The sequence below is a fragment of the Lissotriton vulgaris genome, chromosome 8 (assembly GCF_964263255.1).
Source record: "Lissotriton vulgaris chromosome 8, aLisVul1.2, whole genome shotgun sequence".
In the NCBI taxonomy this organism is placed as follows: domain Eukaryota; kingdom Metazoa; phylum Chordata; class Amphibia; order Caudata; family Salamandridae; genus Lissotriton; species Lissotriton vulgaris.
Window position 1 is genome coordinate 824,687,183 of NC_141696.1, and position 18,783 is coordinate 824,705,965.

Below are 18,783 nucleotides of genomic sequence, written 5' to 3' on the forward strand. Positions count from 1 at the left end.
CTTAGACATTTATTTGCAAGGCACTTTTAATGAATGGATATCCATTCATTGGACAGGTCTGCAGATAGATGTGGAAAACAGAAATGTAGGTGTGTTAAGTCATTTATATTGTCAATGCTGTGTCCACCAGTGATTTCATTGACTGTGTCATATGTATTGTGTAAGCTCATCAACTGTGAATTGGTGAAGATAGTCTTTTGCATAGCTTACTGAAAGTGTCAAATTTCAGTGGTTTTTAGTTGTATTTTCTGACCGTAATGTCCCTTAAACAAAGTTTGTTTTTAGAAGACATACTTTTGTAATGTGAGTTAACTCTATTTTCCATGTACTGCTTTTTCTCGTGAGGGAACGGCTTTGTTTTTGTTATGATCTTTGCCCCTGTCCAAAGTAACCCACTGAGCATGTCCACTGTGAGCACTGAATACTGGTAACAGAGTATGCCATGCACTTTGCCAAGCCACCTGACACGAGTGTCACTACTGATGATGTCAAAAAATTACTTCTTTGACATCTCGTAATCCAACATATTGAAGGCTGCTAAAATTACATGATCTCAGTGTTATTATTGCCTTTAATATCAGTTGGAAGACTGCAGTTCAACTTTCCCAGCTGATTTGAAATTGACACGTTTGACATCCGGCATCAGAAAAAAAGAAGCAGTTACCCTTTTTAGGTCGAGCGTAGCGATGGACCTCAAGTATACTTTAGTATACCTATATGCTTGAATATGTGGACACGAGACTGGGGCGCGCATTTTCCATCTCGGATTTGGCCTCGTGAGCGCGCGTTTGCTGCTGGCATGAGCTGTGAGCGTGTACGGCGGCGTCAGCAGCGTCTGTTCTCGCGCTCCTGCTTTCACTTTTGCGACGCCACATGAGCCTCTCGCAGGGACCTTCACTGCCGCCGACCTCTCCCCCACAGTGCTTGTTATTGAAAGCTCCCATATACTACTGCCCAAAACGTAGAGAATCTATCTCTTATGCCCATATGCCACAATCGCATGCCAAGGATGCCTATAATATGCTATCAACAGACTGCAAATGTCACAGATTTATGGCCACAGAACATGAAGATGAGGCACCTAGCGAAGCACATTCTTATACTGCTCGGACTCCAAGGTATGGTCCTTTTCCGCTGTTTTTCACAATAGGCAGCAGATCTTACTTATAACCATTAAATACTTCGATCGGCATTAAATAACACACAATAACAATGTGTCTCTATGATAAGCTTATTCGCTGCTCTTCCCCTATTAGGCAGTCACTGCCCATGCATGTAAAAGCGGTGAGGCCGTGAGGGGGCGGGGGGAGGGGGTTGGGGGGGGGGGATTACGATAGACGATGCATGTAACGTTGCATGTTATGAAAGCACTGGTGCTTGTGTATCCTAGCCGTGAACCCTGTACTCCAGCTCCTCAATGTGAGTGTAAGAAACGACAAATGGCCACGGTTCGCCCTCTACCCCTTTGCGGTGTCTGATCTGCATGGACATATATTGAGTGCCGGATTGCCTTGCTGACTGTGGAGGGGCCCATCTGGCCGCAGAGTCATGGGATGCTGCGACCAGACTCATTATATTAAGACCGTTTAATTGTCTATTGAAGATTAAACCTTTGTTTTTTCTTTTGTTAGTCTTTGATACATTGTTTAGCTGACGAACGCATTACAAAGAGTACCATCACATCCAATTTAAAATAAAACGAACACACTCATACTGCACATGCCTGTATGAGGTTCGGATCCAGTTTATGGCCCTCCCATCATTGGAGTGGTCTGCAGCTGCAGGATTTGTGCATACGTGTTTCTAAAAAGCGAAGATTTCTGAACAACCCGCACTGGAGCTCGTGCACATTTACACTAATACGTTGAATCATTCACTTCAAGTTCTTTGTATTTCTCGGTATTTTTAAGTTGATGTGCAGAATTTGACAAATGCCTCCTTGAAAGGAGCTTTTCATAGAACACTCCTAGCTTGATTTCTCTCGGCCCCTTTCACGTCGGGCTGACACTAACAGATATTGTCCTTGCCTGTCGCTTACTGTCCGTGGGGGTGTAAAGAGTGAGAGTGACCGCAGAGTGAGAGTGACTGCAGAGTGAGAGCATGAGTAGCAGAGTGAGACCATGAGTGAGTGACTGCAGAGTAGAGCATGAGTAGCAGAGTGAGAGCATGAGTGAGAGTGACTGCAGAGTAGAGCATGAGTGACAGTAGAGCATGAGTGACAGTAGAGCATGAGTGAGAGTGACTGCATGAGTGAGAGTGACTGCATGAGTGAGAGTGACTGCATGAGTGACTGCATAGTCAGAGTGACCTGTTGTTAACTGCCTGTTGCTAGGGCATCTTTTTGTCTGGAAGTGCCTCCTGCTGGTCTGTGCGACAATGAGAGACGAGAGACGACCACAAGGGAAAATTAAATAAATAATTGATTTTCTCTTGTGTTCGCCTCTCGAATACCCCTCACCCGGTCTCACCGCTCTTACCTGTATGGGCCGCGGCTGCTAATAAGGGGAAAAAAAACACTGCTGTTGCCTCCTTGCATTAGGAGCCTTCTCTACCCTTCCCCTCACTGTGTGAACAAAACGTTTGTATTAATGAGAATATGTTTTTACTCTGTGGTTCTTGCTTCCCACACTGCTAAAACAGAGAGGACAGTGCATTATTATTCTTCTCAACCTTTTCATAAATTGAAAACAAGCATCAGTAGTGATGTAGACAGTCTACACATTTCAGTACTTCTCACCACTCTGTTCTTTAGTCAGGGCGAGGGTCAGCATACGAAGTTAGACCGGCTAAACACAAAAGAGTGGACTATAGGTAATCAAAAATAATGTAATAAAAATGGAGGCCCATGTGAGTGGTTCATAGATGGAAGATGAGCACTGAAAACATTATGGCAACAGAAAGAGGCACAGGCTGCATTAACACGACAACGGGAATGCTCCCTTGGAGAACTATTGCAATTCCCAGCGATTGTGCTCCAATTGATCAAAATGTTAGCAGTTAGGCTGAGTTTTAGTTTACGGTGATGTGATGGAATCCCACACCTGAGAATTAGACTACACTGGCTAGAGGCAAAGCAAGAGTGTAAATTAAGAAACATGCACTGGCCCAAAAGTACTTTGAAGGCCTAGTGCCTAAATATCTGACTGACAAAATCCCCTTGTACTGTCTTGCCCAACCCTTCTTTTCCAGGGTCCGGCAAGCTTTCTGTAGATCTTGTGGCAACCACAGATTCTCCGTTCGTGGACCCAGACTATGGAATCTCCTCTGTCTACAGTAAAGGAAAACTCAATTCATAGTCAATTCGGAATAAAATTAACTTTTTTATTTGACACAAGTGATCTTTCTTGTGACCAAATATGGTTTAGTTTGTTTTTCACACTGTGTAAATAAATAAACTGCCTTCAGGTCAGACGGAGAAACGATGTTAACTGCGAGCAGTGGAGAAGGCCCAACACCACTCTAAAATGCCAATTTATTAAAAAGGCAACTAATTGATCGAATTCAGCACTGAAGAAATGGTATTTCCAATGTAGAATATCATGAGAAGGGAACGTAGAAACACCCTCAGAAATAAAGTAGTGGCCTCAAGCAGGACTTTGGGCACTGGTAGCATTAGCCCACATGAAGGAAGAGCTGTTTATAGAAACGTGAGGCCTTTTTTTAGGTACTCTCACGTTTAGTCTTTACTGGGCATTTTATCCTATGGGTACTATTGATCGCCACTGGTGTGCCAGGCCCTCAGGTACTATTGCAGCCCAACTGGATAATCGAGCTACTCCTTTTGTACACTTTCCTTTCTAGGAACAGCAAGGGCAAGCGGTTAAGGCCTACTCTAGAATGTAGAAAGGTAAAGATGCCTTCAAGGGACTTTGTTCAATCTAAGTTTTGTTATTTAAAATTAATATGAGAAGATCCAATTTATCGTCCTTACAATGAGTGAATCAAAACTGATCAAATTGTGTTGTCAACATGAAACATATGAACAAAGACACAGGGTGTATACGAAAAAAGTGTTTTTATCAAATAATTCATTAAGAAAAATCAGCTTCATATACAGACAAATAAGCGAATAAGATTTTAGGACTGTGGGTACACATAAAAATAAATTGCTAAGTGACTCAACAGAACCTAAAAGACACCTATCCCAAAACACATTGAGTAAAACAAAGCAAGGGATGAAGTGCAAAGTCGACGTTTCGGTTTCTTAGCAGTTATTTGATGAAACCATCCTCAGGACTGTAATCAGTTCAGATCTGTATAGAAATATTGTAGTCTGTTTGCGGATTATCGTCATCCGCAAGAAGATCTTGGAAGGATCACAATATCCTAGGGACCTGACTATCGAATGCGGAGATCGCTCATCCAAGTGGGATGTAGCGTCTGAACTTCACTCACATAGGGTTCGCGTATTCATACACAGTAGAATTCATCCAGTGTATGTTAGGTGAATTATTATCAAATTTCTGAGACAAATCAGGGGTCGATGCACATAATTTGCGCTTAAACGAGCCTGTGAGCAGTCAGAGATCCTGCAGTGTCTTAAGATGCAGCGAGGTGAAGTCAATAACGCGTGTCATCAAAGTGAAGCTCACTTTGATGACACGCGTTATTGACTTCACCTCGCTGCATCTTAAGACACTGCAGGATCTCTGACTGCTCACAGGCTCGTTTAAGCGCAAATTATGTGCATCGACCCCTGATTTGTCTCAGAAATTTGATAATAATTCACCTAACATACACTGGATGAATTCTACTGTGTATGAATACGCGAACCCTATGTGAGTGAAGTTCAGACGCTACATCCCACTTGGATGAGCGATCTCCGCATTCGATAGTCAGGTCCCTAGGATATTGTGATCCTTCCAAGATCTTCTTGCGGATGACGATAATCCGCAAACCGACTACAATATTTCTATACAGATCTGAACTGATTACAGTCCTGAGGATGGTTTCATCAAATAACTGCTAAGAAACCGAAACGTCGACTTTGCACTTCATCCCTTGCTTTGTTTTACTCAATGTGTTTTGGGATAGGTGTCTTTTAGGTTCTGTTGAGTCACTTAGCAATTTATTTTTATGTGTACCCACAGTCCTAAAATCTTATTCGCTTATTTGTCTGTATATGAAGCTGATTTTTCTTAATGAATTATTTGATAAAAACACTTTTTTCGTATACACCCTGTGTCTTTGTTCATATGTTTCATGTTGACAACACAATTTGATCAGTTTTGATTCACTCATTGTAAGGACGATAAATTGGTTCTTCTCATATTAATTTTAAATAACAAAACTTAGATTGAACAAAGTCCCTTGAAGGCATCTTTACCTTTCTATATTTACTTACCCAAGCCCTCAAGGGTATTCCGGGTTGCTCACTTCCTTAATAATTACTCTAGAATGTGGCAAATGGTTTTGAAGTAAGATCTATATTAAACACATTATTTTAGAAGGGAGGAGCTTCGCGGGCAACCAAGATGGCCGCGTGAGCTCGGAGCTCCGAAGACCTCCCGACCCTCCGCAAAGATCCTGCCACCTATCCTGTCCCACGGTAGTGGGTATCTATTGCTGAGCCGGGGCTGATGCGGCGCCCGCTTTCAGAACGAAAATCCGACATTCCTGGACTTAGTTAGCTCGCCGATACTTTGGTGGCCCCGCCTGCGTCACTGGCGGACGTCGAGGGGTGCGAGTGGTGACCCTCCACAGAACGTCCTGTCTCAGTTTCCTTGACCCGGCTGGTGCAACTGGATTCTACGCTCTACGCTGTAACCTCCTTTGGTGGCCTTCGGGACCTTCTCGTGCCAATTGTGGGCGCGCTTCATACCTTCTTCACCCCTCTGGACTATTTTGCCCTGGTGGGCCAACATGGCGGCCAAGGGGGACTCGGACAAAGGCAAGCCTCCGAGAGTCAGTAGGAAGCCGAATCAGTCCCAATCTACCATTCCGGAATGATTCTCCCACTCTAAGGGATCGCCGGGACTGGCAGGCCGAACTAAGGACCCGATAAGGGACGAGTCCCCCGAAGATTCTGAGTTCACGCTTCGGGACGTGATGGGGGCGATTGCGGGGGTGAAGACTGAGATGCACACTCTTCACAAAGCGTTGTCCAGCAAGGTGGACACCCTAAAGATTGAGCTGAATCTTATCAGAACTGATCTTGGCAAGACTAATGATCGGGTGAAGTCGCTAGACCTTAAAACATCGAGCCTAGTCAATGATATGTCTGACATGCAGACCGAGGTTCGCGACTTGAAGACGGCTAACGGACTGCTGGCACGCCGGCTGGATGAGTTTGAGGGCCGTGCGCGACGCCAGAACGTTCGCATCACTGGAGTGCCCGAAAAAGCCGAGGAGGACTCAGCTGAACTCTTTGTTGAGGAACTTGTGGTCAAGAATCTGGCACCGGGAGGTTTGAGCAAGTTTTTTTCGGTGGAGAGGGCCCACAGAATACCGGGCGGCCCACCGAAGTCGGGCGCTTCCCCTCGCCCCATCATTGCGAGACTGTTCAATTACAGGGACCGTGACGCCATTCTACAGGCATCGAGGACCGCTGGCCCGCTACGCTTCCAGAACTCGGATGTAAACTTCTTTCCCGACTTTACTCAAGCAGTTCAGAAACGTCGCCAGAGCTTTGCTGGGGTAAAGAGGAGACTCAGAGAGTTGGGGATGCGCTACTCTATGCTCTATCCTGCCAAACTTCGTATTGAACACGGTCAACGAGCTTTGTTTTTCGACTTTCCGGATGCGGCAGGGGACTGGCTTGATACCCTACCCCAGCAACGGACCGACCCGGCTGACCAGACGGAGGAGGCTACTGGAGGATCAGGTTTCCAGGAATGACCGAATAGACTCATGACTTTTACTGGGGGGGGCTGCCGCGATGGCACCGACTTTAGACACTGTTGCTTTTACTTTGGATATCTCTGTTAGACATATGGAGGGTGACGGGGGGGGGATAGGATGCCTCCTTTCTCCTCTGAGGGACTTCTTGTAGATTAGTTTAAGGGGCGACAGGCACACTGCTAGTTGGGGTGGCTATTAGTCTAATGCAGGGGTGCAGGGTGGGGGGTAGTTGGGGTGTGCTTTTTCTGTTCTCTTTATTGTTTCTTCTTCTGTTTTGGCTGAGGTCTCATTGTTCTGCTGTATTTGCTTTGCGGGCACCATTACGGGTGGGGCTGATGGGGTGGAGAGTCCTAGACGATGGGGGGTAAATCTCTGAATCTGTTGAGTTGGAACGTGAACGGGTTGGGGGATCGAATAAAACGGTGTGTTGTACTGCAAATGCTTAAACGTTGTTCGCCTGATGTTGTTCTCTTGCAGGAAACCCACCTTGTAGGGAATACGTGTAAAGCATTGAACAGGAGAGGGTTTAAGATGGTGGCCCATTCGGGGTTCTCTACGGGATCCAGGGGGGTGGGTATCATGATGCGCATGTCCTTTCCACTGGAGGTGGAGTCTACACTTGTTGACGAGAGGGGCCGATATGTGGCGGTGGTGGGTAAATGGGAGGGACGCACCCTAGTTTTGGTTTCGGTCTACGTCCCCCCGGGGCTACAGGCGACTACTTTTCAGGACCTGGGTAGCGCCATTTTGAATCTCCCTGATGGCTTGTTGATCCTGGGGGGGGACTTTAACTCGGTGGTATCGGGGGACTTAGATCGCTTCCCATCCAGAGACCTACGTACTTCACAGTCCTGGCTCCCGGACTTTCTTGGCTCTATGGGGCTGATTGACTGCTGGCGCCTACTGCACCCCGCCCTGCGACAGTATACTTTCCATTCGGGTGCCCACGGTAGCCTTTCTCGTATTGATTATGTCCTAACCCCCGCGGCCCAGGCACAGTCGGTTTCCACCGCCCGCCTGATGGCCAGGGGCATTTCGGATCACTCCCCGGTTTGGGTGTCCTTCGACTTTCACATCATCGCGACATCGAGGGTGGCCCCAATCAACCCCTGGTATTTTCGTAATCCGAAGACCCGAGACCTCCTGGCTAAATCTATAGAGAGGTACTTCGCCGAGAACTCCGGCTCGGTTGATTCGGCTGTCTCCCTTTGGGAGGCCTTTAAAACCGTACTCCGCGGCGAGGCCTTCTCTCTGATTGCGGAAGTGCGTAGGCGGCGGGACGAGGACATGGTGCGGTTGGAGTCTGAAATCTTTGATTTGAATTCTCAGCTGGCCTTGGGGCCGACTCCGGACCTGCTCCATGCCCTTTCCCTGAAACAAACGGAACTTAGGGCCACTGCCACCGGCGCGGCGAAGGCGGTGAGCAGAGAGCAGCAAGGCAGGATATACGACTCCGGGGACAAGGCCGGCAAACTTCTGGCGTGGCTTGATAGGAAAGAACTTGCCTCCCGGGTGGTTCCAGAGATACTGGGCGAAGACGGCCTGGTCGTGACTGACCCGGCCGCCATTGTAGGGTCGTTTGCGGAATACTTTGAGGCTGTTTATACGTCTGTGGCCTCCCTCCCGGAATCTGCTTCAACTTCCTTTTTGGAGGACATCGAGCTCCCCTGTCTATCAGATATCGAGCGGGAGGATATGGACCGGGATATAGCGGTTGATGAGGTGGCGCAGGCGATTCGGTCGTTGCGCTCCGGCAAAGCGCCGGGGCCCAACGGCATTCCTGTGGAACTGTACAAACTTAAGGCCGATACGGTGGCCGCGCCCCTACTGGATATGTTCCTTGAAGCCCGCGAGGCCGGTGAGCTCCCGCTCGACCAACGACTTGCCACCATAGTGGTCATACACTAGGAGGGGAAGCCACGTGACCTATGCCGCTCTTATAGGCCCATCTCCCTGCTGAACGCTGAGCCCAAAATTCTGGCTAAGCTACTGGCTAACCATCTGGTGGGGGTGATCTCGGATCTGGTCCATCCGGATCAGTCAGGATTCATACCACACCGCAACACGCCCTCAATCTTCGCAGGCTCCACGCAGTCATGGCACGGGCGCACCTGCTTACTGAACCGGCGGTACTTGCCTCGCTTGACGCCACCCTGGCTTTCGATTCCCTGGAGTGGAATTACCTGTGGGCCGTGCTCGCCAAGCTTGGGCTCGGGCCCGCATACATCGGCTGGGTCCGGCTCCTTTACTCTGCCCTGTTAGCTAATGTGACAGTTAATGGACGAGTGTCTGCCTCTTTCGCGTTACGCAGAGGCACCAGACAGGGGTGTCCGTTGTCTCCTCTCCTATTTGCGTTGGCGCTTGAGCCGTTGGCGGCGTGGATCCGGGTTCATCCTGACGTCGCAGGGATTACGTGGTCACCGGGATTTGAGGACCGAGTGTCGCTGTATGCCGACGATATCCTCTTGTATCTCACCTCCCCTTGCCGGTACCTTATAATGGTGTTTGACCTGCTGAGCACCTTCGGTTGCTACTCGGGCCTGGTTATTAACTGGTCCAAGTCCTCTCTCTACACGTTGTGTGGTGATACTCCGCGCCTTCCCCGCGGCTGTACAATACAGGTTGCCCAACAGGGCTTTAAGTATCTGGGTATCTACATATCAAAGGATCCCCGGGCACGGTACACACACAACTTGCTTCCTCCTTTGGTGAGGCTGCGTCGAGATGTGGAGGGTTGGAAGAAGTTACCGATTTCTTTACCGGGCAGGGCGGCATTGTTTAAAATGATGTCTTTGCCACGGTTCCTCTACGTGTTGCAGAATACCCAGGATCCGGTGCCCGCTAAATATTTTGGGGAGATTGAGAACTTGCAGCGCACGTTGTTGTGGGATGGTAGGCCACGGATATCCCTAACGAAATTGACTATACCGTGGTACGATGGTGGCATTGCATTACCAGATATTCGTCGCTACTACTGGGCGTCCCAACTGGCAGCTATCAATCACGGCCTCTACGGCCCGGCAGTCGGCCCTGGCTATGCCATGGACCGCTGGCTTATGAATGATGGGAACTATTATAGGGCGTTGTATTCGAGGTCTCTGGATCGGAAGTTGACGGGGCCCACCAAGACGGCGGTACGGTTGTGGAGGGCGGTTACCAAGACTTTGGGCTGGCGGGGCAGGCTTACCATGGCCACCCCGCTGTATGACTCCGACCTGCTGGGGAAACTGTGGCACACCAAGGGGTTTGACAGGTGGGATGTTATTGGCATATCGAAGGTGGGGGATGTAATGGCCGGTGGGGTGGTCAAATCCTTTGAAGCACTACAGGCCGAGTTTCAATTGGGTGGAACGGAGTATTTCCGATATGCACAGCTTCGCCACGCTCTCTCGTCCTGTATAACGGGGGGGAGGCAGTACCTGAATCGTCTCCACTGGAGGATAGAGTGTTGGATGGACACATGCCTGACAGTGCCATCTCCCTGACTTATAAGAAGCTTATTAACGTGCGGATTGACTTGTTGGTGAAATTGAGAGAGCTTTGGATGAACGATGGGATTGAGGTGGATGATGAGTGGCAGTCAGCGGTCTCTTCCCCTAGGGAGGTGGCCATCTCGGCAAGGCTTCGACTCGTTCAACTGAAGATTCTCCACAGGGTTTATGTCACGGGCCCTAGGCTTATACACGTGGGGCTTTCGCAGGACGGCATGTGCCGGAGAGGTTGTGGAATGCTTGCGACTTTCATGCACATTATTTGGGAATGTCCTGAGGTGGTCCGATTCTGGAACCGAGTGCATGAGGTGATGAGAGATGTGACTGGTGTGACCTTACCTGCGGAGGCCCGGCGCTGTCTTCTCAACATTTGGGGCCCGAATGACTACAATGTTGCCCAGACCCGCTGGGTCACCCTGGGCAACATGATAGCTAAGAGAGACATTGCCCAGAGATGGGGTGCGCCCGCTCCCCCCACGATCGGACTGTGGGAAACCAACATGGACTGGTGTATGCTTCGCGAAAAAACTGTGTATGTGGCCAGGGGCAAACCTAGAATGTGGAGGTCTGTGTGGGGAGCGTGGAATTCATATCGAGGTGACATCTGCGTGCCCCCTGAGGCTGTGACGCCTGAAGTCCGCTTGTCTCCGTAGTGCCCCCTTCCCGTGGTTCCATGCTTGTTATCCTGCTATATCACTCCCCATCTGCAATGCTGTCACTCATTGGATTGTTTGTGCAAGAGGGTGTGTAACCCCTGATCGCTCCAAGTGATGCAAGCCCAAAATACGTCGCCTGTCCTCAGCCTAGCTTCTTTTTCTTTTTCCCCTGTTTTCTCTCTTTCCCACCTTTTTTCCTTTTTCTTCCTTTGTTTGATAATTGGTATATTTATTGTTCTAATATATCTTATTTGAAAATTAAACCTGAATGCTCCTGTGTAAGGTCTTGTGCACGATTTTTAGTGCTGCTACAATGCTGCCTGGCCTCCGGGATGTATGGCTGAATAGCGGTGTACTTTTTCTACAAATAAAGGTTTTCCAAAAAAAATAAATAAAAAAAAATACATTATTTTACACAATATACTCATTGTCCAGTTTGAGTGTTTCTTAAAAAATACATAGGTATTTTACATATGCGGAGCTAATAAGCAAGGTGGTTAAAAGAAATAGCACTTCTAGCATTAATGTGGAAAAAGCTCTGATATGCAGTTATCCATTTCCAGTTATTGCTTTATGACTGAAGTCTGTGCATCAAGATGGCTTGACCCATTAAAACCATCAGCTCAAGGCTTGACACTTGGCTCAAAGGTTTACATTTGCTCCACTTAGTTGACTCAAATCATAGTGAATGTGTGTTGCAGCAGCGGACTAGATTGTATCAATATATTATGATACATCTCCCTGTGCTCTAGTTTCTCTGCAGCTATGAGTGCAAGGACTGAAACACATATGGCTTGAGCCCAGATGGCGAAGACTCTTCGAAAACCTTAAAAAACAAGCATTTACAATGCAACGGTCTCGCCTTTGGAAAAGTTAGAGCTTTTGGCATTGTAAATGGCAAACTTTTTATTTATTTGTTGGTTTTGAAAACAGATAAATAAATGGCATTGTCATTTACAATCCCAATAGCTTAATCTCTCGCAAATACGAGACCTATTGCATTTGCACCACATCCACACACAGAGAGCCACACGCACACAGAGCCACACAGAGCCACACACACACAGAGCCACACACACACACACACACACACACACAGAGCCACACACACACACACACACAGAGAGCCACACACACACACAGAGCCACACACACACACACAGAGAGCCACACAGACACACACAGAGCCACACACACACAGAGAGCCACACACACACACACACACACAGAGCCACACACACACACACACACAGAGCCACACACACACACACACAGAGCCACACACACACACAGAGAGCCACACACACACACAGAGAGCCACACACACAGACAGACACACACACACAGAGAGCCACACACATACACACACAGAGAGCCACACACATACACACAGAGCCACACACATACACACAGAGCCACACACACACAGAGCCACACACACAGCCACACACACACACAGACACACAGACACACACACACAGACACACACACACACACACAGACACACAGACACACACACACACACACACACACACACACAGACACACACACACACACTCCTCCGACCAGACTGTTTGGTGCATTTCATTTTCAGAGAGCCACACACGCACACAGAGCCACACACGCACACAGAGCCACACACGCACACAGAGCCACACACGCACACAGAGCCACACACACACAGCCACACACACACAGCCACACACACACACACAGAGCCACACACACACACAGAGCCACACACACAGAGCCACACACACACACACACAGAGCCACACACACAGAGCCACACACACACACAGTGCCACACACACAGAGCCACACACACACACACACAGAGCCACACACACACACACAGCCACACACTCACACACAGCCACACACACACGGAGAGCCACACACACACGGAGAGCCACACACACACGGAGAGCCACACACACACGGAGAGCCACACACACACGGAGAGCCACACACACACGGAGAGCCACACACACACGGAGAGCCACACACACACGGAGAGCCACACACGCACGGAGAGCCGCACACGCACGGAGAGCCGCACACGCACGGAGAGCCGCACACGCACGGAGAGCCGCACACGCACGGAGAGCCGCACACGCACGGAGAGCCGCACACGCACGGAGAGCCGCACACGCACGGAGAGCCGCACACGCACGGAGAGCCGCACACGCACAGAGAGCCACACACGCACAGAGAGCCACACACACACAGAGAGCCACACACACACAGAGAGCCACACACACACAGAGAGCCACACACACACAGAGAGCCACACACACACAGAGAGCCACACACACACAGAGAGCCACACACACACAGAGAGCCACACACACACAGAGAGCCACACACACACAGAGAGCCACACACACACAGAGAGCCACACACACACACAGAGCCACACACACACACAGAGCCACACACACAGAGCCACACACAGCCACACACACAGAGCCACACACACACACACACAGAGCCACACACACACACACACAGAGAGCCACACACACACACACACAGAGAGCCACACACACAGAGCCACACACACAGAGCCACACACACAGAGCCACACAGACAGCCAGACACACACACAAAGACACAGACACACAGAGAGACACACACACTGAGCCACACACTCTCTCTCACACACACACAGACACACCAACAAACACCCCCCAAGTCCTCCGACCAAACTGTTTGGTGCATTTCATTTTCAGGAACTGGAGAGTGGGGGAGAGAGAGAGAGACTTTTTTCTTTGCCCCTTCTGTCGCTAGTTCGTTACAACTTTCATTCACGCCTTCAATCGGCTTAAAGACATTGTTTTGATTGACTTGGCTCCTCTGCCGAAGTTATTGTTTGGTAGCTCTCGGATTATACATTTAAATGTAATCCTTGCATTCTGGTGTTTGACAGGTTGTTCTGCTCTCGCATCTTAGTTCGCTCGGATGTAAAGTCTTATACTATCTCGACGCTTTAGAAAACAAACAAATAAAGCATTTGCAATGCAATCGGTCTCGCTTTTGTGAGAGTTTAAGCTATTAGCATTGTAAATGACAATGCCTTTTATTTGTTTTAAAAACCAAATCATAAATAAAAGCCATTGTCATTTACAATGCCAATAGCTCAAACTTGTGTAAATGCGAGACCTATTGCATTGCAAATGCTTGTTCTTTCTTTTTGTCTAGCACTAAACCTTAAGGTGCTTTTATTTTTAAGTTTAATCATACATGCCTAAATCAGTGCATTTGGATATTCCCCTGCAGACCATTTCAACCTCCCTGGTTGTACTAGACCTGCTCAGCTATCCATTGCTTGTCCATCTCACCTGTGTGCACATGGAACTGTCAGTAAAGCTGTCTGTTGTCCCACTCTTCTACATCTACCATACTGATGCATGGCAGGGCACAGAATACTTGAATAAGCGGCACTGGGCCTGAGCGGAAGCTTACAAGTAGGGATGATGATTTATTAGTGGGCTTGCTTCCTGGCTGTTAGCAGAGGCCAGGGAGCTGACAAGGAGTGGTGTAAGTGTAGCCAGGGGTCTCCTCACTTTTATGTCGTGAGAACTACTTCTGATCAGTGAAAATCATTGTGAGCTACTGAAGGCCAAATAACTTGCGCATTCTTACCAGACCCTTACGCCCAACTTCATTGACATTAAGCCTAATGTCCATAGAGCCAGGTACTATAGTTGGAACAAAATACTTTGACTAAGAGCAATATAAAAAAAATTCTATGTATGTCAGTAAGAGCGTAGTCTTCCGGGATATATTAGCATCTGTGATAATGAATTTGGATATTTGTAAATGGGCGATGAAAGCTTGCGTTGAATGTAGTTGTGGAACACAACATACCTTTCACCATATGTGGCACTGTTACATGTACGTCTGAAAGAGACACATTAGTGATAGATTCCTTACCTTAGAATATCCCCAGGTGTCAGACTGGATCCGGAAAGTTTTGCTTAGCAGTACCCTTGCGCGTCAGTAGGTGGTGTCCTGCGGCTCCGTGTATGTCACTGGCGTCGTCATCTCGGCGCTGACGTCACGGATAGGTAGTTAGGTGCCAACCATGCGCGCTGACGTCAGTTCTTTCTTTTTCCACGCCAGTAAGATCCGGATTGAGCACGTACCTTGGTCACTTTTTGACCGCTATTTTGAGACTTTGTCGCCCCAATGTTTCTCATGGTGCACGTAGAGATGCCCGGCTTTAAGTCCTGTGGGGCCTGTCCCCGAAATATGTCGGTAGCGGACCTTCACGATGTTTGCCTCTACTGCTTGGAGACCGTCCATGACTCCTGGGACTGCCGTGACTGTCGTGGCATGGCCCCCAAGACCTTGCAGGAGTCGCCTCGGAAGTTGCTGGAGGACCAGCATTCGTCGCGTCGCCGCTCTGAGTCTAGGGGCCATTCCCGGGACTGCTCGCGGGACCGTCACCGTCGCTCCTCGGACTCTAGGTCTTCACCTTCGGATTCCGGTAAGCGTTGCCATAAAAAAAGTTGAAGAAGCGTGTTCGCTCTCCGACGGCCCCCCGTCGCTCCTCGGAGGCGGACGAGGGGGACAGGGGCCTCGCCTCGCCCCTGCGGCTCCTCTGGAGCCGGGGAGTCACACGGCCTACAGGCCATACCCGGGTCTGTCGACTACTCCTGAACAGATGCCAGAGTTCCTTGCTGCTTTGGACCGTCTTTACAGGCCTCAGGCTCCCGCCGGCGCGCCTTCGGGCCCCGCAGACCAATGTCCAGATCCTGCTGTCCCGACGGCTCCGCCACCGGCCCCAGCCCCAGCGCCACAGGATCCTGCACCGCTGGCTCCGGCCCCGGCGCCACGAGATGCGGTGTTGCCGGCTCCAGCCACGGCACTACCCTCAGCTCTGCCCCCGGCGCCGCACTGGGTGCCGTTCATCCCACCTTTGCCCTGGTTCCCTGACCATTTTTTTCCGGCATGGGATCTGCATTGGGAGCCGGCACCTGTTCCCGATGCCGTTCGTCCCTTCTCCGGCTACGGCTCTGCCGCCGCGACTGGCCCCCCTCTACGCCAGAGGCGGATGATGACAGGGAAGGGTCCGGGGGCCCGTTTGCTCAGCAATGTGACTCAGAGCTTGATTGGGTGGATGACTTGGAGGATGCAGGCGACCTCGATGTCTCCTCTGACTCGGGGTTCGCCTCTCACCCGCCTACAATGGAGGAGGGCGTCTCCTACTTGATGGTCCTCCATCAGGCTGCTGAGGCCCTCAACCTTGACCTCCCCACTGTGGCCCTCAAGACCAACCACCTCACGGAGGTGTTCTAGACAGCGTCTACTTCGGCAGTGCCGCTGCTTCCCTTTAATGACGCCCTTACAGAGGTCCTTTTGTGCACTTGGTCGAGGCCGGCCACGGGGGCCCCCGGTGGACAAAAACGTCGCCAGACACCACCGACCCGCGCACGGTGACCCCACCTTCTTGACCACTCACCCTACGCCTGAGAGCCTGGTCATTCAGGCCTTGACGTCGCAGAGTGCTTTTCCCAACGCCCCGCCAGATAAGGACTCTAAAAGGCTCGACCAGTTTGGGAAGCGGTTGTTCTCTTTGGCCAACCTTGGGCTGCGGTTGGTGAACACTGCCTGCTGGTTGGACCGCTACTTCCACGCGATGTGGGATGCCGTTGCTCAGGTGATGCCTCAGTGTCCTGAGGAGGTGCAGGCTACCCTTTCTCAGGCGATTGCTGAAGGGAAAGATGCAGCTAAGTTCGCCATTTGGTGTGGGTTAGACTCCGCCGACTCATTGAGCAGGGCGATTTCTACGACTGTGGCGTTGTGGCTCCACGCCTGGTTGCGTTCAACTGGGTACTCGCCTGATGTCCAAAGTTCACTCATGGACATGCCTTTTGATGGCACCCGCCTGTTCGGCGACAAGGCTGACAGTGCACTGGAGCGCTTTAAGGACTCGTGGGCTACGGCCAAGTTCCTGGGTCTTTCTACTAAGAACCTAGCCGCTCCCGTTTTTAGTTCCTTTCGTGGCCAGGGTTGAGGCCCCAAGGTGCGCCCGTCCACCAGGCCTGTGCAGAACCAGCCCCAGCGAGGCCGCGGTCGCGGTTTTCCAGGGGCTGGTCGGGGAATCAGCATGCGGGTCCGTCCACCTCCACCTCCGCTGCTTCTGCCTTTAAACCCTCCTAATCTAAGCTTAATGGAGCACCCCACACTGGTGTGTGGCAGGGTCCTCCACCATCTGTCCCACTGGTGCGACATTACATCAGACAAATGGGTGCTGCAGATAATCTGCCAAGGTTACTCGCTTCTCCCACCTGGGAGAGGCGGAGATTAGAGGCCTCTGGTCTCCGGCAGAGTCCCGGCTCCATATCAATCTTCTGGAGCTGCGGGCGATCCAACTTGCACTGAAGGCATTCCTTCCCTCTGTTCGGGGAAGTGTAGTGCAGGTGTTCACGGACAACACCACCGCCATTTGGTATTGCAATAAACAAGGCGGGGTGGGTCCTGGACCCAAAGTCAGGAGGCTCTACGCCTCTGGACATGCCTGGAACATCAAGGTATTACCTTGGTGGTTCAACACCAGGCAGTCTGAATTCGGACGTGGCGCAAGGTCTCTTTCAGCAGTGGGAAGAGCCTTGGTTAGATCTATTTGCCACAGAAGAGAACGCGCAATGTCATCAGTTCTGCGCATTGGAATTTCCAAGGCGGCACTCTATCGGAGACACTTTTCGTCTCGAGTGGAGCTGCGGTCTGTTGTACGCATTTCCACCTATACCACTTCTGCCCAGAGTGCTGAAGAGGATCAGGCGCGACCGGGCCCAAGTCATTGTGGCTCCGGACTAGGCTCGAAGAGTATGGTATCCCGAGCTACTCAGTATGAGCATCGATCCCCCGATCCGTCTGCCTCTTGGGGAGGATCTTTTGTCGCAGCAGCAGGGGACTGGCCTCCACCCGAAACTATCCAGCCTCCACCTCCATGCGTGGAGATTGAGCGGCGACAGTTGATGGCTTTCAACCTTCCTCCTGAGGTCTGTAACCTAATTCTGGCAGCCAGGCGTCTCTCCACTAAAACAGTATACGCCTGCCGATGGAACAAATTTGTGGCATGGTGCACAGCAAAGGCTGTGGATCCTCTTTCGGCCCATCTTTCTGAGGTTCTTCTGTTCTATCTTTCGCCCAGCAGGGCTCTGCTCTGGGCACTATCAAAGGTTATCTTTCTGCCATTTCCGCCTTCCTGAGGCTTCCTGATCAGCCTTTTCTTTTAAAGTCCCCGGTTTTTAACCGTTTCCTCAAAGGCATTACACACACGTTTCCTCCTGTGCCTTTCATAATGCCTCAATGAGACTTAAATCTTGCCTTGATTTTTCTGATGTGCTCTCCTTTTGAGCCCCTTCATAACTGTCCTTTACGTCTTCTTACTCTAAAGACGGCTTTCCTGATAGCTATCACCTCTGCCAGAAGAGTGAGTGATCTCCAGGCGCTTTCTTCTAAACCTCCTTTCCTTTCTGTTCATCCGGACAAGGTGGTTTTAAGGACCTGTCTTTCTTTCTTGCCAAAGGTTGTCACGCCCTTCCACATCAGGCAGACCATCACTTTGCCCACCTTCTTTCCGCCTCCACATCCTTCCAGGGAAGAGGAGAGGCTCCACCGTTTGGACCCAAAACGTTTGCTTGCTTTCTATCTGCAGCGTACACAACAGTTCCGGGTGGATGATCATCTTTGTTGGCTACGTGGGTGCCAAAAAATGTTAGGCTGTGCACAAACGGACCATTTCCCAGTGGGTCGTTCTGTGCATCAAAGCATGTTACTCC

General features: G+C 50.2%; 1 protein-coding gene across 1 annotated transcript in view; it reads left to right on the forward strand.

Annotated features, from left to right (window-relative positions):
• LONRF2 (LON peptidase N-terminal domain and ring finger 2) overlaps nucleotides 1–18,783 on the forward strand; it is a 309,292-nt gene that overhangs the window by 189,369 nt on the left and 101,140 nt on the right. The window lies entirely within an intron of this gene.